Here is a 25,082-nt window from a genome sequence, read left to right as displayed (position 1 = left end):
TATTTGGTGATGTCATTCCCCGATTTATGAGTCATGATGGAGCCTACTTTATCACGTAGGTAAGACAAACTGTATCCCAAAGCTATTAGCAATGGGATAGCTTGGTAGAAAATGGCCTGAAAGCCAAAAATCAACCTTTAAAGAGTTAAATCAACAGTAAAGTAGTCGTAGCAACCTAATAGATAGATAAAAGAGCAACAACCATCCTAAGACTCAGTAATGCCGGTACAAGAGCTACTACAAATGAACCATTAGTACTAAATGGTCAAATATGATTTGTCTTGAAAATGAAAGACTAGACATAGATAAATAGAAGGAAAAAAGGGAACCTCTAACTACAAGAGCACACCCAATCTCCGAAATCAACCCTGCGCGATCATCAAATCAACGAGAATAACTAGTACTCGGATCTATACCAAAAAGGTATAGAAGTGCAGTGTGAGTACTAAATATATGGGTACTCAATAGGCATCATCGACCAACTGAGATAAATCATGGCATAAGTATAATAAGATACAAGATAAAATAAGCTAAGTTGATGTAAAAAAGGCAAACCTAGAATTAAGCTCAAACACTGCTATACATGAATAAATAAATACATGCAAAATACTAACACAAAGATCACACAATTATAATTACAAGATTGGCGCCCATAAGCTAATAAGTGCAAAAAAGTAAATAACCCAATGTAAATCCCCATAATCCTGGAAGGTGCAATCAAGGAAAGTAAATAACCCAGTAACCATAAATTACCAAGTATCATGCCATACCCAATAATACATCTGAAACATATCATATCATAATAACTCCTGAAATGCCAAACTTGAACTAAAACTCAATAGTATTATCATTATTACTATCATTTTCTAGACTTGAATGGAAACTCATATTATCAACATCATCATCAAATGCCGGACATGAACCCAAACTCATATATATATATATATATCATCAATTGCTAAACTCAAACCAAAACTCATATATAACATTATCATCATTAATTGCTGGACTTGAACCCAAAGTCAATATTATTAGACCATATAAATTGACTAGGTAAATAAATCATAATCATAAGCCATATCACTAAATCACAACAATTATCCACCGGAACTTACCCAAAATTAGACCCCAACTCTCAGCTACCGAACTAGCATAATCAATAAGCATCTAATCTCTTCAAAGCCCAAAAAATAAGCATCAATAGGGGTATATCACGCGTAAATAATTCTACAAAGCTAACACAATCCTTAGCCGAAGGTGGGCCGGAGAGGCCCACTTCTAATCCCCAAAATTTATTTTTGGCAAAATCTACTCTAAACTAGGCTAAGGTATCTAAACACATTTCTAGATGTTGATTAAGCCATAATTAGGCCTAAAATAACACTTCTCCACAAAACATGAGCAACTGAGTTAATTATGCCTAAATTATGATTCCAAGATAGCCTAAACAGTCTAATTAACCCAAATATTTTCAACCATATCTCCAACACCTAAATTCCACCCTATTTAGCATATTATATCATAATCATACTATGAAGTGGCTCAATTTATATAGAGGGTAAACCTAGCCTACCTGAACGCTGAAGAAAATCCTGAAGGATTCGCTAAACCATTAATTTTCCTTTTTGGTAAGCTTTCGCAAGATGCCATGCTATCAAAATCACAATCTACTCGTCGAAATGAGAACAATGATAACCATATTAAACTATTGTGCTTCATATCTAAAATTACATAAAATCCTATGTGGGGCCTATTTACGGAATTGGACATTTAAAACCAACACAATGTCCCCCTATGCTCAAGGAATATTTACCCTAAAATGGATGTATTTAAAGCTTTAATGGTGCTATAATCAACCCACCAAGATTCTAGGATATTTTTATTAAAATGGATAAATTAGCCATGAAAACAATGGAAACTTCCATAAACTCGAAGAAGAAATGCTTTAATTAATTATTCCAAAGCTCCACAATCACCCACAATTGATTCTCCCAAAATTTCCCTATTTTTAGGGTTCAATATTCTAAAGAATGGTTGAAAAATGGTGAAAATCATTTTAAGTGGGTTTTTTATACCCTTTCCAAGTACATGGATTTCATTTAACAGACATTGGGCCGCTTTAGCACTAGGCACCTAAAGCACCCAGCTGATTACTATAGTGGTACCTCCCTGACATGGCAGGCCACTAAGGCGGTCAGTTGGCGCTAAAAGGACTAGCGATTTAGAGTCCAACTAATCGCTAAATAAGCACTTGCTGATTTGGCCAGGAACTCTAAAATGCCCTCGGCTAAAGTGCCAAAGGCCGCTTTATCAGTTGTACCAGATATGCTTGCATAAGCTAGAGACTTAGAATATTTTTGAGCCTCTGCCAACCCCTCGGGATTCATCTAAAATCCTGTATACCCAAATGAACTATGCTAACCCATCAAATTTGACATTCTGGACTAATGGCACAGTTAAAACTTTTATTTGAGGTTGTTTTGATGAAAAGTGGGTCCCATACCCTTGTACAATTTTCTTAATTTCTGACCTATATCCCAAAATGAGTTTAGGAGCCTCAGGACACAAACCAGGGGTCCACCTAACCTAAAATTGACGTTCAAATGCTATTGGAACCATCAAAATTGGCATACGAGGTCATTTGACTAAAATTTTGGCCTAGTAGGCAATTTGAACCAGCAAAGACTTAAAAATAGGAAATTGGCTCTTAAAACCAAACAAACTGCCCGGTAACTGAACTATTAGTTCCACTAGGTCATAAGTTACTTGGAGAAGCTATAGGAAAACTCTAAATGGGAAAAATAAGTGGAAATACAGAAAATGACATGGAGGGACATTACAATATCCATTACTAAAAGAACTTTGTCCACAAAAGTAAAGGATTAGGATGTACTTAAAGCCTCAAATAGGTGAGGATATCGGGTCCACATCTCTCTCTTGATCTCCTAAATAGCCTCCTTTAATGGGCGGAGCCTCCACTGGACCTTAATTACTGGAATCACTCTAGTGGGCAACCACTTGACATCACTGGCCAATATGAGCACAGGCTCTTCTACGAAGATCAACCACTCATCCAACTAACTGAGTCCCATATAAGCACATAAGAAGGGTCAGGAATGTATCACCGTGACATCAAAATATGGAAACCAGATAAATAGCAATAAATCTGGGGGTACGTCTAACTCATAAGCCACCTCACCAAGTGAGAGAAAAATCTCAAAGGGTCCAATATGTCTAGGCCTGAGCTTGCCTTTTTTCCTGAACTTCACACACCCTTTATGAGTATACGCGGAGGAATACCTGGTCACCAACTCCAAATTTCAAGGCATAAAGCCTATAATCTGCATAATCCTTTTACCTACACTGAGCTACCCTCAACCTACTGTGAATTACCCTAACTCTATCCAATGACTCCTGAAGCAAGTCGGAACCACAAAGTCTAATCTCGGAAGTCTCAAACCATCCAATCAGAGATTAACACCGTGTAACATATAAAGCCTCAAAAGGTGCCATCCCAATTCTTAAATGATAGCTATTATTATGACAAAACTCTGCCAAAGCCAAGTGTTTCTCTCACTAACCTCCAAAATCCATAACACAAGCTCGGAGCTTATCCTCAAGAATATGAATAGATTGCTCCGACTGCCCATCAATTTAAGGATAAAAGGCTGTATTAAGATCCACCTGAGCACCCAACTTCTCCTGAAAATCACTCTATAATCTAAAAGTGAACACTGAACCCCCGTTTGAAATGATTGATATAGGGACACTATGTAAATAAATTATCTCACTAATAAGATATGAGCCAACCTCTCGACACTATGGGACATCTGAACTAAATAAAATATGCTAACTTGGTCAACTGATCCATAATAAGCCAAATACCATCAGAACCATGATAAGTACAAAGCAAACCACTAACAAAGTCCATGGTAATCTGCTCCCTTTTCCACTCAGGAATAGGTAATCTCTGACTAAAGCCACCAAGTCTCTGATGCTTAGCCTTCACCTGTTGATAACATAGGCAACGAGCTATAAAGTTTGCCATATCTCTCTTCATACCATTCCACCAATAATAATGTCTCTAATCTCTATACATCTTAACTATATCTGGGTGAGTAGAATATGTTGAGCTGTAAGCCTCATGCAAAATCGGATGAATCAAGTCATCAATCCTTGATATACAAATGTGTCTATGAAATCTCAAGATACCTTCGGAATCCATGGTATCCCCCTTGGACTCACCACTCAACACCCGATCACGGATGATATAAAGCACTTATCCTCAAACCAATAACACCAAATCTGCTTAAATACCAAATACCTCACCTTAACACTAGTGAAATCCTCCTAGGGTTTGAAATATCAAGTCACACCATCAAGTTGGCTAAGGACTAAATATCTCATGACAAAGGTCTCTGAGAAACTGAAATGCAAGCTAAACTATGTATACTCACCATATTCTAACTCAAGGTATCCGTTAGCACGTTTACCTTGCCCGTATAATACAAGATATAGAAGTCATAATCCTTAAACAACTCTATCCATCTACGCTAACTAGAGTTTATCTCAAGATGCTGAAGACTACAATGATTTATGGAGATCTCATAATACACGCCATAAAGATAATACCTCTAAATCTTAAGTACAATAACTACCACTGCCAACTTTAAATTATGAGCGGGGTAGTTGCATTTGTGCACCTTTAACTCTCTCAAAGCATAATCAATAAAATAACCCTATTGTATCAACATACAACTCAAACCAACGCCAAAAGCATCACAATGCACGATGAACCATCACCATTAATAGAAAGAGCCAAATCGGAATTGAAGTAAGAAACCCCTTAAGCTTTCAAAATCTTGACTCATACTCTTTGGACCATTAGAAAAGAACCTCTTTCCGAGTCAATCAAGTCATCAACATTGCAATGATATCAAAACTTTTAATGAATCATCTAGTAATCGGCCAAACAAGTGAGCTACAAACCTTAGTTAGAGAAGTAGGTTTGGCCCAATCACGAATAGCCTAAATCTTCACCGAGTCTACCATAATCCTATCCTTAGATACCACATGCCCAAGGAATGTCACCGCCTTAAGCCAAAATTCACACTTAGAGAATTTGGCTAAATGTATATGATCTCTTAAAGTCTAGAGCACAATCCTCAAATACTGCATATGCTTCTCTCTACTCCTCAAACACATAAGGATGCCCTCGATGAGAAAATCACAAAAGAATTTGAATAAGGCTTGAACTCACTGTTCATGAAATCTACAAATATGACTGAGGCGTTAGTCAACCCAAATGACATCATGAGAAACTTATAATGACCATAATGGGTCCTAAAGGCTAATTTCGTGATATCCTCATCCCAAATCCTCAACTAATGGTAATTGGACCTAAAATCAATCATAGAGAATACTGCTATTCCCTAAAGCTAGTCAAATAAATCATTAATACGAGGCATAAGATGACGGTTCTTTATTGTCACCTTATTAAGTTGCCTACAAGCATTGCACATATACATGGAACCATCTTTATTCTTTATAAACAACACAAGAGCTCCCCAAAAAGACACACTTGGTCTTATAAAACCCTTACTAAGAAGATTCCAAAGCTAAGAATTCAGCTCCGTAAGCTTAGCAGGATCCATACAGTAAGGTTTCATAGAAATAGATCGGGTTTACAACTCTATGATAGCCACCCTCAATTTAAGATTTTTACTTGTGTTGAGGTGCATAATGTCAAAGAAGGAACAGGGCCAAAATAGGTAAGTTGTAACATAAATGGGAAGGTGAAAGGTGTAATAAGGAAAATAGGCTATAAGGCTCAAAACAGGGATCAAGGGATATAATTTGCACATGGAAGGTCATTTAGGATAAAGATGAACTAAGATAAAAAAATTGGCCTATGATCCTTTCCTAGTATACTATCCTTCAACCTAGGCAAGACTAACCAGGCAAGTTTTGAATTTAACGTACAAAGGGTACTAGGTAGAATCTTACATTCACATAGTATAGAGTAAATATTACCAACTACTACCTATTTAGTTATCCAATTGTCAGCAAATGGTTATCATGTCCCTAATATTAATGCCCTAACAATATCCATAGAGTTCACACTTATGTATATCAATCATAGTTCTAAAACATCATATTTTTGGAGGGGTATCAATAATCAGTCAAAATTTGACTACTTCCGTAAATACTCAAAATCTCCTAATAACACAAAACATCATGAAACAAAACACAATAAGCCTAAACATACTGGCTCTACTATGAATAAAACTCCAGAGAGAAGAGGTATAGAGACCAAAACCCCAAGAGAACATCAAGAACCACAAGTAGCCCTACTCCAACTAAAAATCATACATTGTCCTCAATATGTCTAGCCAAAAAGAGATTTAGGAATGTTTTTACGACACCATAGGTGCGAAGTTCCAGCATCAATCATGCAATACAAATACAACACAATACCTTGGGTTTCCTCTTAAGAAGCTCCTGAGTTATTATCGGGACATGACTCAGCTCCCTTGATTACTCAGACTTTGTCAAGGTCTGTCTGTTTACAAACTCTAACTTCTTCCAAGTTTTTCATGTAATTTTTCACATACTTCCTATTCACTTTAAATGGGATGTCACCATCACGCTTTACCTCAATATCACCATATGGGAACACTGTAACCATAGTCAATGATCCAGTGCATCTTGGCCTCAACTTGCCAGGAAATAAGCATTGTCTTAAATTGTATAGCAAGACCAAATAACTAGATTTGAAAATTCTCTTCACGATCTTCTTATCATGGTGCACTTTATTCTCTTCTTGCATTCTTCATATCTCTATAGTGCACTGGCTAGATGTTTTAGGCAATCATCAAAAGAATCTCTGACCATCAAAAATCCATCCATGAATACCTCGATCGTATCTTTCACCATGTTAGAGAATATAGATATAATACATCTCCAAGAAGTGGCAGGTGCATTGCAAAGTCTGAATGACATCTTCGTGAATATAAAGGTCCTATAGGGGCAAGTAAAAGTAGACTTTTATTGATCCTCGGGAGAAATCTAATTGTATCTTGAGTACCCATCAAGAAAACTGTACCAATCCCTGCCGATAGGTCTGTCCAAGATTCGATCAAGGAATAACATTAAAAAGTAGTCTTTTTGTGTCCACCTATTCAGCTTTTTATAATCCATGCACACTCTCCATTCAGTTGTTGGCCTCATAGGTACTAACTCATTCTTTTCATTTAAAACTACTGTGATCCCTCCTTTCTTTGGTACATATTGAATCGAGCTATACTATCTACTCTCTATAATAGGAAAAACCACTCCAGCATTTAGCCACTTAGTTATCTCTTTCTTCACCACTTCTTGCATAAGAGGTTTTAGTTGTCTTTAATGCTTAGTACTGGGAATGCTGTTTGGCATAAGCTGTATCTTATGTGTGGATATACCTGGTGGAATCCCCACAATGTCTGCAATGGTCCATGCAATATCTTCCTTGAATTTCCATAATACCGATATTAAAGCCTTCACCTGAACTCCTGCCAAATCTGCTGGAATAATCACTAGTAAGGTATTGTTAGTCCCCGAGAATGCATACTGTAAGTAAGGAGGAAGGACCTTTAATTATAATAATGATGGTTTATCAATCGAGGATTTAACATGAGGTGTAATTTATTCTTTAAGTCAAGATCACGATTCTTAGGGGGATACTATAAGAGTATATGCAATGCAGAGAATGAACTATCTCATCATAGTTAGCTATTTCATCACCTTCAAAGTTCATAATTAATATGGCCAAGGATTCTACCCCTAACCTTTCCTCAATAGGCACATCAATTGTGATCATATCATCATCCACCATATTTATCACTGCCATAACTCTTATATAATCTTGTTGTTGTACTGTCAGACATATATTCAAAATAATTTACTTTTCATTCCACTTGAAAATGATCTCTTCCAAATCCATGTTAATCAATAGTCAACCAGTAGCTAGGAAGGGTCTACCCTATATGATTAAAGAATCGGTATCCATTTAATAATCTAGAATCATAAAGTCTACCGAATAAGTGAATGATGCTACTTTGACTTCCGCTTATGCTCGATACCTACTAGATCCTTTACTAATGAATCTGTTATAAATGTCCTTCTCCTTAGGCTCATCGGTAGAAGGTAAATAGCACTCCTTAGATAAGGATTCATCCTAAGTATCAATGGACATATAATGAATAAGTATCTGAGGGCTCTGCACATTATCATTAGGTATTTCCTCTGACTGTCTCTCCACTAAAGTGATAGAGATTTTCCCATACTGCTGCTCCAACTGCTTGATAGCGATTTCATGTGACTCCAGGTTTTAGTCTAGTCCTGAAATTTTATCTTTAAGTTCATTCAAGTAAGACGTTTGAGTCTCTTGACCCTCATCAACATGGTTAACATCTTTTCTATTCTATACTCTATCTCTCGTCTTCCAGGTGTGATATACTTATTCTTCTTATCATGATTGTTCCAAACTTAATTCCCTTGCCCCTGGGCTTGGAAACCCACCAACTGATGATCCACATACTTTTCCTCCTTAGATACCCTAACTTTATGCACTTTTGAAGAATTGATGGTTGTGAATTTTTTAACCAACTCAGTTATTTCTGTCCATAATAATGACATTTCCTGAGCTACACTACCTCAGCTACTTTTTGTGTACTGGAAACTTTGATTTCACACATATCAAAACCTTTCTTAACTTCTTGAGTTTTCCACCCTCGATTAGTTAATAAGATCTAATCCATAATAATCGATGCTATCTCCCATTACAGTCTCATAAAGGCTCCTTCAGAAGTAGTGTTTGTCATTGCTGTTGAACTGATGGTCAGGATTCTATAGAATATTTTTGATAAGCTTGCCCCTGATATCTGGTGGTTAGGTACCATATTGAGTCTCTTCTTGAATCAAAACTTTGCATTATACATATACTCTACATTGATCTGCCTGAAATTGTAAATTTCATCCTTGAGCTGCAATACCCTGGATGGCAGAAAGAACTTGTTCAAAAACTGTCTGCGTAGCTCCTTCCATGTAGTAATAGCTTTTCTTGGTAGGTCCCCAAGCCATAATGATGCTTCCCAATAAGCAAGAAAGGAAAAAGACTCAGTATCAGTGCCTCTTAATCTACCCTAGGTATGGTGTATGAAGTGAAAATATCAATAAAATTTGCCAAGTACATGTTTGTGTCATCTGTTGGCAACCCCGCAAACACACCTTTCAAGTATAAGCACTGAATCGTAGAACTTGAGATATTGAATTTGACATCAGGAGGTAAAGTAGGAGGAATAATGGCTCTTGTATCAATCGGATCATCGTATCTAAAATATTCTTCATCATCAACATATGGTTGAAAAAAATAGCATACTGGGATCGGTGGAGGTCAGTTTTTGGTCTGATCTCCATCTAGTGGTGCTCGGTGGTCTGCTATCTATCTCTTACCAATATCCTAAACTCTCTCCTCAGGGAGATTGTCCTACTTTTTTTCTGACATCCTACTATGTGATTGTTGGATCTTCTTTGAAATTAGTATGAGTAAGGGATTTTCTATACTCCATGTGCTAGGCATACACCATTATACAACTAAGAACTAGAAAAAAATCCTAAAAACTACAATGACTTTAGTCCACAAATTAACACCGTGTTCCCTACTAACGACACCAATTTCTTTGATGACGTCTAAGAAATACCTTCTTTTAGGCAATGATATAGTCACTACAAGATATAGTAACCAAACTAAGGTTGGGGCTAAATCCCAAGGGAACATGTATCAGCAGTTGTAGTCTATAGGTAGTACTAAAAAGTAAATGGGGGCAGTTAGTTTGTTGTAGTCTTGAGCAAGTAACAATATTAAATATGGTTGAAATTAATTATGGGTGAACATTAGGACTATGTTCCCCTTGGAATCTCAACTCTATAGGTTTAGTATGCATTATTGAACTAACCTAATACCTTTCATTAAGAATTGATAAGTTATTACTTCCTATAGTCTTTTGGACAAGCAGGAGGATTTCACCCTTTACCTATTGAGTCTCAGGGTGTTGCATTACTAACCCTTACCATGATCTCAGTTAAATATCACCTTTTGAGTCTTAATTTATAAGATGAAAGATAATAATTATTCACATATACCATTGTGCTACAATAGATCAACTATTAACTCCCAAATTACTGTTGTCCTTATCTTTTCCTAGTCATTACCTTCTCTTTAGAGAAAGTAGTAATATGTAGGTGGGATATTAACATTTGCAACTTCTAAGACAAGTATTATTATAAAGATAAAGCAATACATGCCATAGGTATTGGTTTCTATCAATAATCGCATATTCCCTTCTTTGTCAATTTGCCAGGATTTCCACAACACTAGCTATGGGTTTTGGCTGCTCATGGTTGTGAATAAATCAATAACATTTATATTTGAAATCAAAAATGAAATCATAATGATAATATGAAAGAAAACCCACAACCATAAACTGAATAATTAAGCAAAGTCAATATAATGAAATCCCAAGATTCAAGATAGATCTTGAAATCAAAATATGTTTTTAAGTGTTAAAAGTGTCGAACCTCTACCAAAAAGTACATAAGGGGTATTTATTGTACAAGAGAAAACCCTAAAAACTAAACCCAAATAAAATAAGCAAAAATAGGGTCGGTGGCTACCCGTTTCCTGCAGCTGTGGTTTGCTCCGGGCGCAGGTACAAACCATAAGTATCAGATGGGAAATTTCTTGCAAGTTATCTCTCAGGATTTTGGAATTTTAGGTACCCTTTTCCTCTACATGTGGTCCGTAGGTCAACATATAGGTTGACTTAGTAGGTGCTGGGAGTCAGTTTTTTAGCTCTACTTCGAATCTCAAACATGCATTGATCACGATTTAGATAGAAAACATCCCAGTCACCCATAATCATTCCTAAAGTAACTCAAAACACTTTTTTCACCATTTTCACAAACTTATCATCCAAATCATGGTTTTATGCAAAATATACCCAAAATGGATCATATCTAACAAAAAGGTCTCAGAAACATGCATATTTTCCTTGTTTTAAGCATCGAAAGTGCTATATTTCTATGGTACATCACCCATTTGACCACTAAAGTGACTAGCGGATCACTAAAGTGGTACCTCGCTGGCAAGGCGTAAAGATACTAGCGCTTTAGCAACCAACTAGCCTCTAAAGATGAAATTTTCAATTTTTTTTGGGCTACAAAACCATCCAAAGAGCCCTTTGCTAAAGCATTGAATGCTACTTTAATGGTTTTACTAGATTTTCTTGCATCAGCTAGCGACTTGGAATATTTTTGTGTCTCCATGAACACTGTGGGATTCATATGGAATATTGTATATGCAAATGAACTATGCTAAACTATTGAATTTGATATTCTAGACTAAATGGCTTAGTCAAAACTTCTATATGAGGTCGTTTTGATGAAAAGTGAGTCCCACACCCCTGTGCCATTTTCTTAATTTTTGGCTAATAGGTCAAATGAGTCTAGAGCCTCGAGACTAAAACCAGGGGTCTCCTAAATTAAAATCAGTGTTTTGGAGCTTTTGGAATAGTTAGAATTGGCATATTGGGTTGTTTAATTGAAGTTTTTATTCGGTAGCGAATTTGAACAAATAAAGGATTCAAAATAGGGAATTGGCTCTAAGAACCAAATGAACGGCCTGGTAATCAATTTATTGGGTCTAGTAAGTCAAAAATGATTTGGGGTAGCTATAGGAAAGCTCTAAATAATGAAATTGAGTGAAAATACAAAAAATGACCTAGAGGGTCATTACAGTTAAATGGAGAGAAAAAACTATCGTACTACACTTATGAAGCCATTAGTAGGGCCAAAGAAAGCATCGAAAAGGAATTTAATTTTGGTGAAAGAAAATATGGAACTTTTTGTGAATTATTGATTTAAGAATAAGTCAAGTTCATCAATGTTTTCATACAATGAGACATAGGTTAAACCTTGGGCTCTATTATACAAATAATGAGATGAAGGCTTTAGATAAAGAAGTTTGGGAAAGATATTATGAATGTATTGCGAAGGTGATTCTAAAAAAAATTTATATGATGAAATAGAAAAGAGTCTTGGCATCTTCATGAAAGATAATAGGCTATTCTGAATGGAATCAACCATTATATCTAGAACCTAGACGTCACCGGGTGAGTATTTTAATTTTCAATTGTATTTAGAGCCTTAATGTTTGAGTTATTAAATTTTTAAAATAATTCTTGTACAGTTGAATATTGTATGTAATATGGCCGTAACATCCCAAATATGAAACAAGCTTTCTATTAGAGTTCAAAGTTTAACTTGTAGCTTATTTAGTGGTGCGAGAAATTGGAAAGTGAATGAGCTTGTAAGAAACTACTACATTATTACTACATTAAGTGGTATATGGATATCCTAAGTACTACTATCAATTGCTTTATACCCCTTACATGCATATTCATACTAAAAATAAGAATATGCTTGACTTAAAATGCCTCAATTATCTAGGTTTATCAAATATAATAGAACATTGATGTGTTGTTACAATGATCACACTACCATTGATCTAATTTTATTGGATAGTATTGATGATGCAGATGAATTCTTATCTAGAGCCCCTTCAAATCAGGAAGATAGAGTATACAAAGGAGAATTTCTCACTTATGGTCATGTTGCTATGGAAAGTAGTGTTGATGATAATAATTATGATTTAAGGAGGAGTAATTTAAGGGGCAAGGAAAGAGTACTCATAGGTTAAATTTCAAGTAGAACCCTTGTTAATGAAACCTCTAATGATGAAAAAGGTGATGATCAATATAATATTGTCACGACATTTTAGGAGTTTAAAGATCTTGTTAAACAATAGGATGTTTCTCCCTTTTTGATTTGGTTTTACATTGGCTTAGTAGTTATGACTATTTATTATTTACTTCTCAATTGAAGAATTGAAATATTAGCTAAATATGTTATCTATTGAGTTCTTGGCTATTTATATATGCATATTTAAATTTTATACTAAATAGAGCTGTGATTGACAAAAATATGCCTTCTTTTCATGCTTCTTACTTTAGTAAAGCGAGCCCTAAGTGCTTTTTCCCACACATCGCTTTCCAACATATTGAGTATATATGGAAAGAAGCACCCCAAAGAGTATTGCATGGATTTGTATTTATGTTCTGGTTATGGTCTTAGGGATCATATTTACAGAAGTCACACATCAAAATAGGGTAATAGTGGTGATACAACTCCATCGTATAATCATATGGCTATTGCTTTCGCAACTTTTTGTGTGAATACCAAGACCTATAGGGTGAGATATGTTTGGTGGTGGAGAACAAAATCAACAACATTTTTTTTCATGATGTCAGACTTAAAGGTGTCACTAGATATCATCGCACATGTATATTGACTATCTTAACCTTTGACATTTGTGCACTTATGGATTATTTATTGCAAATAAATTTGAAATAGAGTTAGAACATTTATGTGAATCATCTTCTATGTAAATGGTAAGCCATTATAGATAGACGAAATGAATTTACAAAGGGGTCTATTGTTACTATATGTCGTTGAAACACCCTAGTCAATTTAGTTGAGTTAGAGATGGTTGAATTTGATATTTTTGGAATTCTTAGGACAAATCACTCATAAAGCACATGAGGTCATAAGTAATATAATCATTGTGAACTACTCAGGTTTGGCAATTCCATGGGGACTTAGTTGCTGACAATCTAGTATCATGCTATTATGATTGTGAAATTAATTGTTATGCAATTCAAGGTTGAATTATTGTTTTGCTACTAATTCTACTAACTAAAGTAAATACATTGTATGATTTAGGAGTTGTTCTTAGGGTTATTAATGTTCCAGGGTTTCGTGGAACATTTGATAATTAACTATGGATTGTTGTAGTTCTTAAGTGATTTTAGTATGATTCAATTGTTCTTTTGGTTAATGTGCAGGGAAACACGTTTTATACAAAAAGTGATGTTTTTATTGAAAACTAAAAAATAAAGGGTCATGGAAATAAAGGATGGACCATGCAAAGAGCCATAGATCTAATGTAAGAAGGTTGTGATTCCTATATAAGAAGGACATAGGGATGGGCCATAAGTGCAAGTAACGAGCCATCATCCCTACCTTGAAAAAAAGGTAGAGATGTTGGCCAAAGTGGTTCCAAATCGTAACCAAATACTGAATCCCCAACCAATTGCATAGACTGTGGACTACAATGTGAAACCTAAAGACCCAACCTTGACTCAGTGAATGACGGTTAACTCTATCTTTTCACAAAGTTTGCTTCCATTTGATAGATCGTTAACTATGACAGGATAATATTTTCCAAGTTTGTTTAGGATTTTGTTTTAAAAAACTATAAGTAATTTTATTAGGTTTTTATTTTTGTACCACTCGGTCTTGTTAGAATACTTTGTTGTTTGATTCTATAATACAATTTCAAATTACCATTTTATTTTATTAGTCCATGATAATGATTATAAATTTGTTTTTTGAATTTTTTTGCACAAATATGAGCAGTTACACCTCATATCTTGGATGGTAGGACCTATGATAAATTAACCCCAATAGATTTATGTAAGTATGATTTTGGACTGTGTTTATGCATGCATTGATAGTTCATTTAGTATGAACATCTTTTAATGATCACAATTTAGATCTTGCTTTAGGTCTAAACTTTCTCGATAAAAGAAGTAGATAATACAAAAAGAAGTTCACAATGGAGATTTAAGGCTTCTAACCATCATCTAATGACTAGAGAAATTACTAGAATATACAACTTGGTATGTAATCAATACTCAAATGTCAGAAGGATTTATAGTGAAATTTATCTTATTGGATGGAAGACTTTATCTATACTTGAAGTTAGTCAGCTTTACATGTGTCACATCAAAATGAACTACCATTAAAAGCAAACTTGTAGGCTTATAAAATTATGAAAAACACAGTCCTAGTCATCTCACTAATTCAATATAGTTTTATTGTTGCTAAAGCAAGCAAATATCTTATTTTTATAGAAAACCCCATATCACAAATATTGACTACTAGTCAGAATAACCAATTTAGACGTATTCTCTCACCTTATTTCCTATGGTATTAAACCCTAAACTTGTTGAGTTATATATTTAACAATATCTGCTTTATACTTCATAAGAGATGGAATTTGGTTGTGTAAAATTTTGGTATTATTGTCGAGGAATACAACGGAATAGTCTACTAGCGTCTTGTTCTACTTGTAGTCCTTATTTTATAATTTACTTTTACTTTTGTTATTTTTGTTCTTTTCAAGTGTTATGGGTGACATAGTCGAGCACACTTAAGTTCAACAAGCTGAAGCTTTTGTTGCTGCTATTGTAGTCATAACTATTAAAACCAAGAATCTACAATAACCACTACAAAACATGTCCTAAGAAGGTAAAAAACTTTGCAGAATATGCATCAGATTGAGGAATTTGATCTTGAGATGGATGGACTTAGTGGTGCCAGTGTACTAACCTTACTTGCTGGAAACAACATGTTCGATATACTAGCTGTAATGACCCTCCAGATAATCTCTTTTGTTTTTATTCATTTTATATGAAAAAAGCTTTTCTATAGATGTCCTAGATCAACTATGACTTAGTGGGATTGACAATTTGGTTATTAGGTATTTTATTTTGTTTTTAGAGTCATTTACCTATTTAGGATCATTTGACGTTAAGAAATGGGTCTTGGTAAAAAATCGTAGGTAAACAGCCTCAGATGACATTTCTAATAGTCTCAACAAATCTAGAATTTCTATTTTAGTCTAGGGGCCCTTGGTCTGGCTCTCGAGGCTTTCAGACTCATTTTGGGCTATTCAATAGAATTTGGTAAAAATTCCCCTTAGGGTATGTGCCCTACTTTATATCAAAATGACCTCAAATAGAAATTTTAATAGAGCCGTTGAATCCACAATTTTAAATTTAGTAGGGTAGCATATTTTATTTGTATCATTAGATTTTGAACAAATTATGTGGGCTTGTTGAGATATTAAAAGTTGTTGGTGCATCAACACCTAGTGCAAGCTAAGAATGGCCTTTGCATTTGTAAGGCCTTGGTTACGTTCGCGAGGCCGTTTGCTGTATTTATGAGGGCTGACATTCTTAGACCTCTATATTTGTGAGCTATCCTTTGAATTCATAAAGAGGAGGCCACACAGGTTGATACAACCTCCATTTTTACAATCGTGGTGGACCAGCCACATTCGTAAAGGTTTGTCTAGGCCGGCACCCACATTCATGAAGAAGGGACCCCTAGTGGTATATTTATCATCTCTTTTATTTTTCTCTCATAGTTTTGTAATTATAGATGCCATTTAGACTATTGGAGCTCATAAGTTATGAGGGAACTATATTATTAAGCTGGGATTAGCTGGGAAATGTGATTGTGAGCCCAATACCCTTGGATTACTGTAAGTTTTATTTTAATTCCTTGCTTAACTATCCATCTTAATTATTTCTCTCGGGGTTATTGTTTGGAATGATTTGGGGTTATTTTAATCTTGGATTTAGCTATAATTTTATGGAAATTGATCTTTGAGTTGCATGGGATGCTGTGATGGCTTCAATTTTGTGATTCTGTAAGCTACCCGCATGAGTTTTTAAGTCTGATTTCTAACCAGGAGCATTTATATGCAGTATGGGTATCCATTTTCTTATCTTAATAAATGGATCATTATCTTTATGGCATGGCATCTATTAGAGGCCTCTCAGTAGGGAAAAAACTTTAATTTATAGGATTCAGTAAGCATTCGACTGTGTCTAACTCAACTATGCTTATCCTATATTTATATTGAGATTATTTATGGTATTAGTGTGATATTATGATAGTGTTGGTTTGGTAGATTTATCCTTGTTATTGATGTAGTATTTTACATTTTATTTAGCTGATTAGGGCTCTATTTCAGTAGATTTTGGGCCTACTATCCCCTAGAACAATGTTGTATCATCCTTTAGGTCTAGGATTAGTACTATCAGTACCTTGAATGGGATTGTGAAGCCTTATACTAGACTAGGTTCAATTTTTGGGACCTTGTAGTGGGCCCCATTGCCCTTTTTAGCTAGTATGCTTGGCTTGAAAACTATTTAGGCTTAGTTAGACTCTTGATTACAAGTTTAGGCTATTACCTTGGGTTGGGTTCGACATAGACTTGATTTCTGGCCTATTTTGCCTTTTTTTCCTAAGGTAGAATAGTATGTGACTTGTATCGCTCTTCCTTGACCTAGTAATTATGGATCTAACTTGCCTTAGTGGACTTATCCACTCGAGATTGGTATTTATGACCTTATGGCATTAAAATAGGCTTAGAACCTTGGAGTTCTTCCATTTATCTTGATACGCTTATATTTTCATAAATGCATTTCTGTTTTGATCTGAGTTCAACATATGCTTTATTTCTACTATTATTATGTCTCTGCCATTACTTTGACATCAATTATGAGATGGTTGTTGCCTTATTTTTACAGTTGAGATTGTCTATCTATAGGATCACTAGTTTCTAGTTATGGTATGGTTACTATGGGATCTTATTCGAGTTTGACATTTGGTTATGATAAGATATAAATGTTCAAGTGTTGATTATGGTTGTTTTGGGAGTATTGACAGAGGTTTTAAATTTTATTATACATGATTTATGTTGCCTATCATTATTGCCCATAATTTTTGGTTTGAACTGGTGCATGGCCTCACAATATTATCCACTATTTTCAATTTAAACCCAATATCTGGCTTCATTATTACCTGTTGGTGCCAATCATATAGATAGTTTTATCAAGTATTTGGTATTAGCTAGTTACCTGAGATCGGTTCAGCTATGGTTAGTTATGATTTCTACTTTAGTTATTCATTGTATGTATCCACAGACTTATGGGGGTTCACTAAGTTAATTGTCTTCTTTTATGTGCTTTCTGGGCTTATGAGGCCCCGGTTAGGTTATGTTAGCCCGTCTTACTTATCGTTGAGTTATTTATATCCTATATTTCTTATATTTATGTCATATATCTCCCTTGGATAGGTTAGTAGATATTTACATTTCTACCCCTATTTCTACTGACTTAGCTTACACTCAAGCATTATATTTATACTTTTACTATATTAGAGCTCAGTCATATGATGATGCCTACTGCGTACCCAAGCTATAGTACTCATACGACACTTCTGCATCTTTTTCCTAATATAGATCCATTTCTTTTACTCATACGACACTTCTGCATCATTTTTTCCCCAATGCAAATTTGACTATGAAACTACCGATGTTGACATTATTCTTGGGCCTTGCTATTGATATGGATATGGGGTGGGCTTTTAAGATTCCGAGGTTGATACTTCTCCATCAACTTTAGTTATAACTTTTTCATTGTAAGACTATTGTACATATGTATATTTTGGATATTGTCTAGTACTCCAATTTTGGGTTCTAGAGGCACTAGTACCAACCTTACTAGGTCTTAGAAGGGTTTTATTTTGTGTATTTTGTCCTCTTCCTTTTCCCCTACTATTTATTATATCTGTATATTTCCTTGATTCCGCCTATGTTATTGTTTTTATTAGTTTTACATCTTATTTTTTTTCATCTTCTGCCTAGTAGCTAATGTGTGAACTAATACTAACACATTTGAGGCTTTTAACTAATAATAATTGCAAAGTCTTATGAACCTTTTGTCGTTTTTGATTGTTTTATGTTTGATTTTACAGAAGAAGCTAATATGTTAGAGAACCAACAAGAATGGAAGAAAATGAGCTGAAATCTAAAGTAAATAGAGGCAAAGTATGGATGACGACATTTGTGATAAGTCGTCCGCCCTGTGATAAGCTATTAGATTTATTGTCAGTAGTAGATAGAAAATTGACCTAAATTAAAAGCTGTGATGACATTTTGTGATAGGACGTCAAGGAGCTGATAAGTCGTCAAGATTGTCGTCAACCTAAGGCAGAACATGAGAGTTGTGGAAAAGCCTTGATGACATTTGTGATAGGTCATCAAGGAGCTGATAGGGCGTCACTATTTGTCGTCAGCATTAGGTAGCGAGTATCAAAATCATAAAGGAAGTTGACGATATTTGTGATAAGTCGTCATCCTCTTAATAGGCTATAACAAATGGCGTCACCTAATCCGAGGAATTTGTAAATTTTATTAGTTTGTTTCCATAATTAGGGTGAACTATTTAAAGTCTTGTTTAGGGTTTTCTAATGAGAGGTGAAACATCTTAAACTTATTCTAAAGGAAAAGATACCTCTCTTTGCGGGCTCTTAACTTAGAATTCAATTTTCAATTCTTTGATTTGGTTGTGGGAATTTTCTCTTGAACTTGGAAGTGAATCAATTTCTGACTACATCTCTTTTAAGTTTAATCACTTTGAATTATGAATTCAATTATTGATATCATTTTCTCTTTCAAGTGGAACTAAAACCCACAACTAGGGTTGTGGGATCTATGTTTATTCCTCCATGGATTTAATATTTGGTTAGGGTTCGTGTGATTGTGGGAACATCTTGATAATTCTTTTGTATTAATTATTTCTATTGGTTGCAAACAATAGGCCTTATTTACTGTTGATTTCTTACTTGATATAAGAAATCAACCTTAGTAAGAAGTGAATTATCAATGAGCATTTGGGAAGGTTAAGCTCTCATCTAATGATTAATGCTGTAACAAGATTAATCAACTTGAGATAAAATTAGGATGAATAGAATGATTTCCTAAGTTCGAGAGAATTAGGGAGTTCAACATCTAGGTAGGTTGAGAAACACTTAGATGGACTGTCAAAACTGATAATCTGGTGTTTCCCGCAAGTCATGAGAACCTAATGCTATAGTTATTATTTAATGAGGATTAGTAATCATCGTGATCATAACGGTAGTTTTTCTTTATCATTGATTTAAACTATTGAAATTTTAGTTTTGAGTTTCCAAAGCAAGTTTAAAAGTTACCAACTATTCAATCATTAAAAACCCCCATTTTAAAGTTACCAACTGTTCAATCATTAAAAACCCCCATTTTATCTTTTTATGTCATTTGTTTGAATTTAACTTGTAGCTTTAATTTCAAATTAGTCTAATAGCCACTCACATTGTTCCATGTGGATTCAAACTCAACTCTAAAGTTGGGTAAATATATTGACGACGACCTCCTTGCACTAAATTGACGTGTAAGTTGAGCGTTACAAAAAATGGCACCGTTGCTGGGGAACAATTTGGCGTATTGAGTTGGTTTGAAATTTTAGTTCACTTGCTTGAATTCAAATCTGTAAATATTTGTTTAGTCTATATTTTTTTTCTTTTATTTTTATTTGTCTCACACCTTTCTTGAGATGTCTATTTGGATAGATGGTTTTTTGAGTGATGACAATTCTTGTGATGATTCTTGTTGTTATTGCGGGGGACCATATTTTGAGGCTTGCTGCCCAGATTTACCTTGAAGTGCATAGATAGGACCTTCACAATATGATATGGATACTTTCCTACTTATTGTAACTTAGTGTTTGGCTTGTGGTCAAAGTGATCATTCTGAAGATATGTGTGCTATCACAATTCAAATGGACAAATTGATGAAATGAATTTTAGAGAATCAAGCACAGTTATGGGCAGAGCTAAAGAAGTTACCACTCCCACAATGTTTATATTGACTAAATAAGGAAGAATATGAGGAGGATATTAGCCAATTTGAGGAGAAAACTCAAGAATCGTAACCACTCGATTAATCTTAATCTTGAGACTGACATTGAGAAGGTGAATAAAAGTGAGTGTGTAGTAGATAGTGTAAATTTTAAAGTAGAATTAGTTGGGCCTCACTCGAAGCATTTTTCCACATTATGTTTAGATGATATCTTGTCTATGGAATCATCTAAAATAGTGGAAGAGTGTGAAGATGAGGAACAAAAATCCTATCTTCTTTATTTTACACTTGATAAGCAACATAAAAACACACGTCACTTTAAGGTCGAGTGGTTTACCAAGCAATCCATTACTCGACTTCTTAATTTTTGTACCACCCCCTATGATCGAGGCAAGAAGATGGACTCTAAGTTGGGGGTGAAATTCAAATATTCTAAGTGGAGAGATAAGGTATGAAGCACTTTTAAGGTATCTTGATGAATTCTGAGTAGTCAAGATAACCTAGTCGTGCCGCGACACTAAATTAGGTGCTTCTTGGGAGGAAACCCAAGGTATTTTATTGTTTGTATTCGTATCATGTGATTGAATTAGATCTTTGCACCCATGGTGCCACATGTATATTTCTGACTCTTTTTTTTTGGTTTGACGTATTGGGGATAATGTATGATTATAAGTTGAGGGTGGGACTACTTGTGGGTGCTAATGTCCTCTTGGGGTTTTTGTTGCCGTGCCTCTTTTCCCCGGAGTCTTGTTCCTAGTAGAGTCAGCATGTTTAGGTGTATTGTGATTTGTTGTAAAATGTTGTAGTTGACTAGGAGAAATACAAGTACCTTAGGCAGTTAACATGTTTTTGTGATTTTTGAGCACCTCTTCAATGGACTGAGTATTTAACTGTGTGAATTGCATCTGATTGTGACCACTGTGAATCTTTGTATGGCATTACTTTTAGTGATGCAGTAATCATTGCTAAACAACCGCATGAACTGAATGAGTAGTAACTTGTGATATACTTGTGTGCCAAGTACGTGTGAGATCTTACTCAATTCCCATTGTATGTTGAAATCCAGAACTTCCTCGGTTAGTCTTACCTTGGTTGAAGGATAGGGGTTAGGAAAGAATCATAGGCCGTTTTGATATTAGCTTACTTTTAGCCTAAATAACCTTTCCTGTAAGTAGAATATCCCTTGATCCCTACTTTGAACCTGATTAGCCTATTTCTTTTAATGACATCTGTCACTTTTCCAGTTTATATCATAATGAGCCTATTTTGGCCCTGGTCCTCCTTGGACACTGAGCACCTTGACTTAGGAAAATGGCCTAAGTTAAGGGTGGCTATCACAGAGGTATGTGATGTAAAATGAGTAGAAAGAAAGGTAGAGTAAAAGAAAAGAATAAAAAGTTGAGTGCGGTAGAAAAGAGCAAGAAAAAGAAAAGTTGTGAAAAAAAAGTAATTGAGAAAAGACTGCACCCATCCTAAATAACTGTGATCAAGAAAAAAGAAGAGCGGAAAATGCTAATGAGTGAAACCCCAAAAAGCTAGTGTAGTGTCAAGGAGGATTAGTCACTTTAAATACCATCGAGTATCATACCAGCCCCTAGCCTTTATTACAAGCCTAAGGGAAGTCCTATAGTGATCCTAGCTGACCTATCTGAAGATCTGGGTAATGAAAATAAGGGAAATCCTATGGTACTTGGCATACACTGATTGGAACTTTGTTCTGAGAGTGAGTGTTTTAATTGTCCCCATGGTTACATATATAATTCCTGATATGAGATGAGGGGTATTTCTTTGCTGTGAGGGCACACTGGTTACATTGCTAGTTACTAACTTATTCGGGTAGTGTAATACTGGTCTATGCATGGTTATTAGAGCTGAATTGCTACCATATCTTGATTCTTATGTGTTGCATTGGTGTTCTTCATTGTACTTAAATTGACTGACTTTGGAGATGGTGAAAGTGTTTTGAGATGATATAGATGATTGACTGCCACATATGCTTTGTATTCTCTTAGTTGTGCTGAGTTGCTTGAGGACAAGCAATTGTTTTAAATTAAGGGTGTTGATGTGTGAGTTAATGCTAACACATTTGAGGCTTTTAACTAAGAATAATTGCAAAGTCTTAAGCAACTTTTGTCGTTTTTGATTGTTTTATGTTTGATTTTGCAGAAGAAGCTAATATATTAGAGAACCAACAAGAATGGAAGCAAATGAGCTAAAATCTAAAGTAAATAGAGGCAAAGTGTGGCTGATGACATTTGTGATAAGTCGTCAACCCTGTGATAAGCTATCAGCTTCATTATCACTAGTAGACAGAGAATTGGCCTAAGTTGAAAGCTGTGATGACATTTTGTGATAGGATGTCAAGGAGCTAATAAGTCGTTAAGATTGCTGTTAGCCTAAGGTAGAACATGAGAGCTGAGGAAAAGCCTTGACGACATTTATGATAGGTCGTCAAGGAGCTGATAGAACATCACCATTTGTTGTCAGTGTCAGGCAGCGAGTACCAAAAGCATAAAGGAAGCTGATGACATTTGTGATAAGTCGTCAGCCTCCCGATAGGCTATCACAAATGGCGTCACCTAATTTAAGAAATTTTTGAATTTTATTATTTTGTTTTCATAATTAGGGTGAACTATTTAAAGTCTTGTTTAGGGTTTTCTAAAGGGAGACGGAACATATTAAACTTATTCCAAAGGAAAAAACACCTCTCTTTTGGGGCTCTTAACTTAGAATTCAATTTTCAATTCTTTGATTTGGTTATGGGAATTTTCTCTTGAACTTGGAAGTGAATCAATTTCTGACTATATCTTTTGTAAGTTTAATCACTTTGAATAATAAATTCAGTTATTGATATCATTTTCTCTATCATGTGGAACTAAAACTCACAACTAGGATTGTGGGATCTATGATTATTCCTCTATGGATTTAATATTTGGTTAGGGTTTGAGTGATTGTGGGAACATCTTGATAATTCTTTTGTATTAATTATTTTTTGTTGGTTGCAAATAGTAGGCCTTGCTTACTGTTGATTTGCTTGAGATAAGAAATCAACCCTAGTAAGAAGTGAATTATCAACGAGGATTTGGGAAGGTTAAGATCTCATAGAATGATTAATGTTATAATAAGATTGACCAAATTGAGATAAAATCAGGATGAATAGAATGATTTCCTAAGTTTGAGAGAATTAGCGAGTTCAACATCTAGGTAGGTTGAGAAACACTTAGATGGACTGTCGAAACTGATAATCTGGTGTTTCCCGCAAGTTATGAGAATCCAATGCTACAATTATTATTAATGGGGATTAGTAAACATAGTGATCATGACCCTAGTTTTTCTTTATCATTGATTTGAACTATTGAAATTTTAGTTTTGAGTTTCCAAAGCAAGTTTAAAAGTTACCAACTGTTCAATCATTAAAAACCCCTATTTTGTCTTTTCGTGTCAGTTGTTTGAATTTAACTTGTAGCTTTAATTTCAAATTAGTCTAATCTCCACTCACATTGTTCCCTGTGGATTCGGCCCTGACTCCTAAGTTGGGTAAATATATTGATGATGACTGCCTTACACTAAATTGACGTGTAAGTTGAGCGTTATCATTAGCCCATTACTTACTATTCTAGGCTATGGCTTGGCTTACCTACTGATGGGTTGGTGTAACAACCTAAAACTATCCCTTGGACATCACACGGTGCTCAAGACTACTATAGTCCTAAAGCTAGTGCATGGTATCTACTTAACACTTAATTAAGATGCATTTACTTGAAAACATAAGAGAAAATGATAAACTTAGAAGTCTGAATTAGTTGGATAATAACAATCCCAACTTGTCAACAAGAGCTAAACATTATTTGAAAAATAAAAATATCCAAAACCAAGTACCAAGTCTAGAAAGGCCCCAACTTACCCAAAAGAAAATGATCTTAGGTCTATTTATTCACCTGAGTGTCATTATCTACGTGTTTAGCCTAGTTTTAAGTACTTCTTGATATCCTAATGAGTTATTAAGTATCTGATTATGTGATTAAGGATTAAAATACATGCATATAATGTTTAAGATTAATCAAATCAAGATTAGAAAAAAATTGGTCACATAGAGTTTAGACGAGAAAACTAGCGGTACTAGTTTGAGCTATGTGTTATTCTAGTGTATCTCAATGGATTCTATTGAGTTGTGTGCACTAGTTATAGTTTTTTTTTATGTTATAGTAGACCATCTAGGATGTTATGAGAAATTTTTTGTATAAAAATAGGTCCAATGAGGTTGGAAAGGAATCCACGAAGTGCAGAACTTGAAGGCAAACAGAAGGAGTTAACAATTAGGAAAAGTATCATTTCGGAGCACTAGGGAATGCCACGCCCTAAGATATCCAAGAGAGGGTAGTTCCATTCCCTA

This window comes from Capsicum annuum, chromosome 8, assembly GCF_002878395.1.
Source record: "Capsicum annuum cultivar UCD-10X-F1 chromosome 8, UCD10Xv1.1, whole genome shotgun sequence".
Taxonomy (NCBI): domain Eukaryota; kingdom Viridiplantae; phylum Streptophyta; class Magnoliopsida; order Solanales; family Solanaceae; genus Capsicum; species Capsicum annuum.
The sequence above is the reverse complement of the archived record's forward strand: the minus strand, read 5'-3'. Positions refer to the sequence as shown.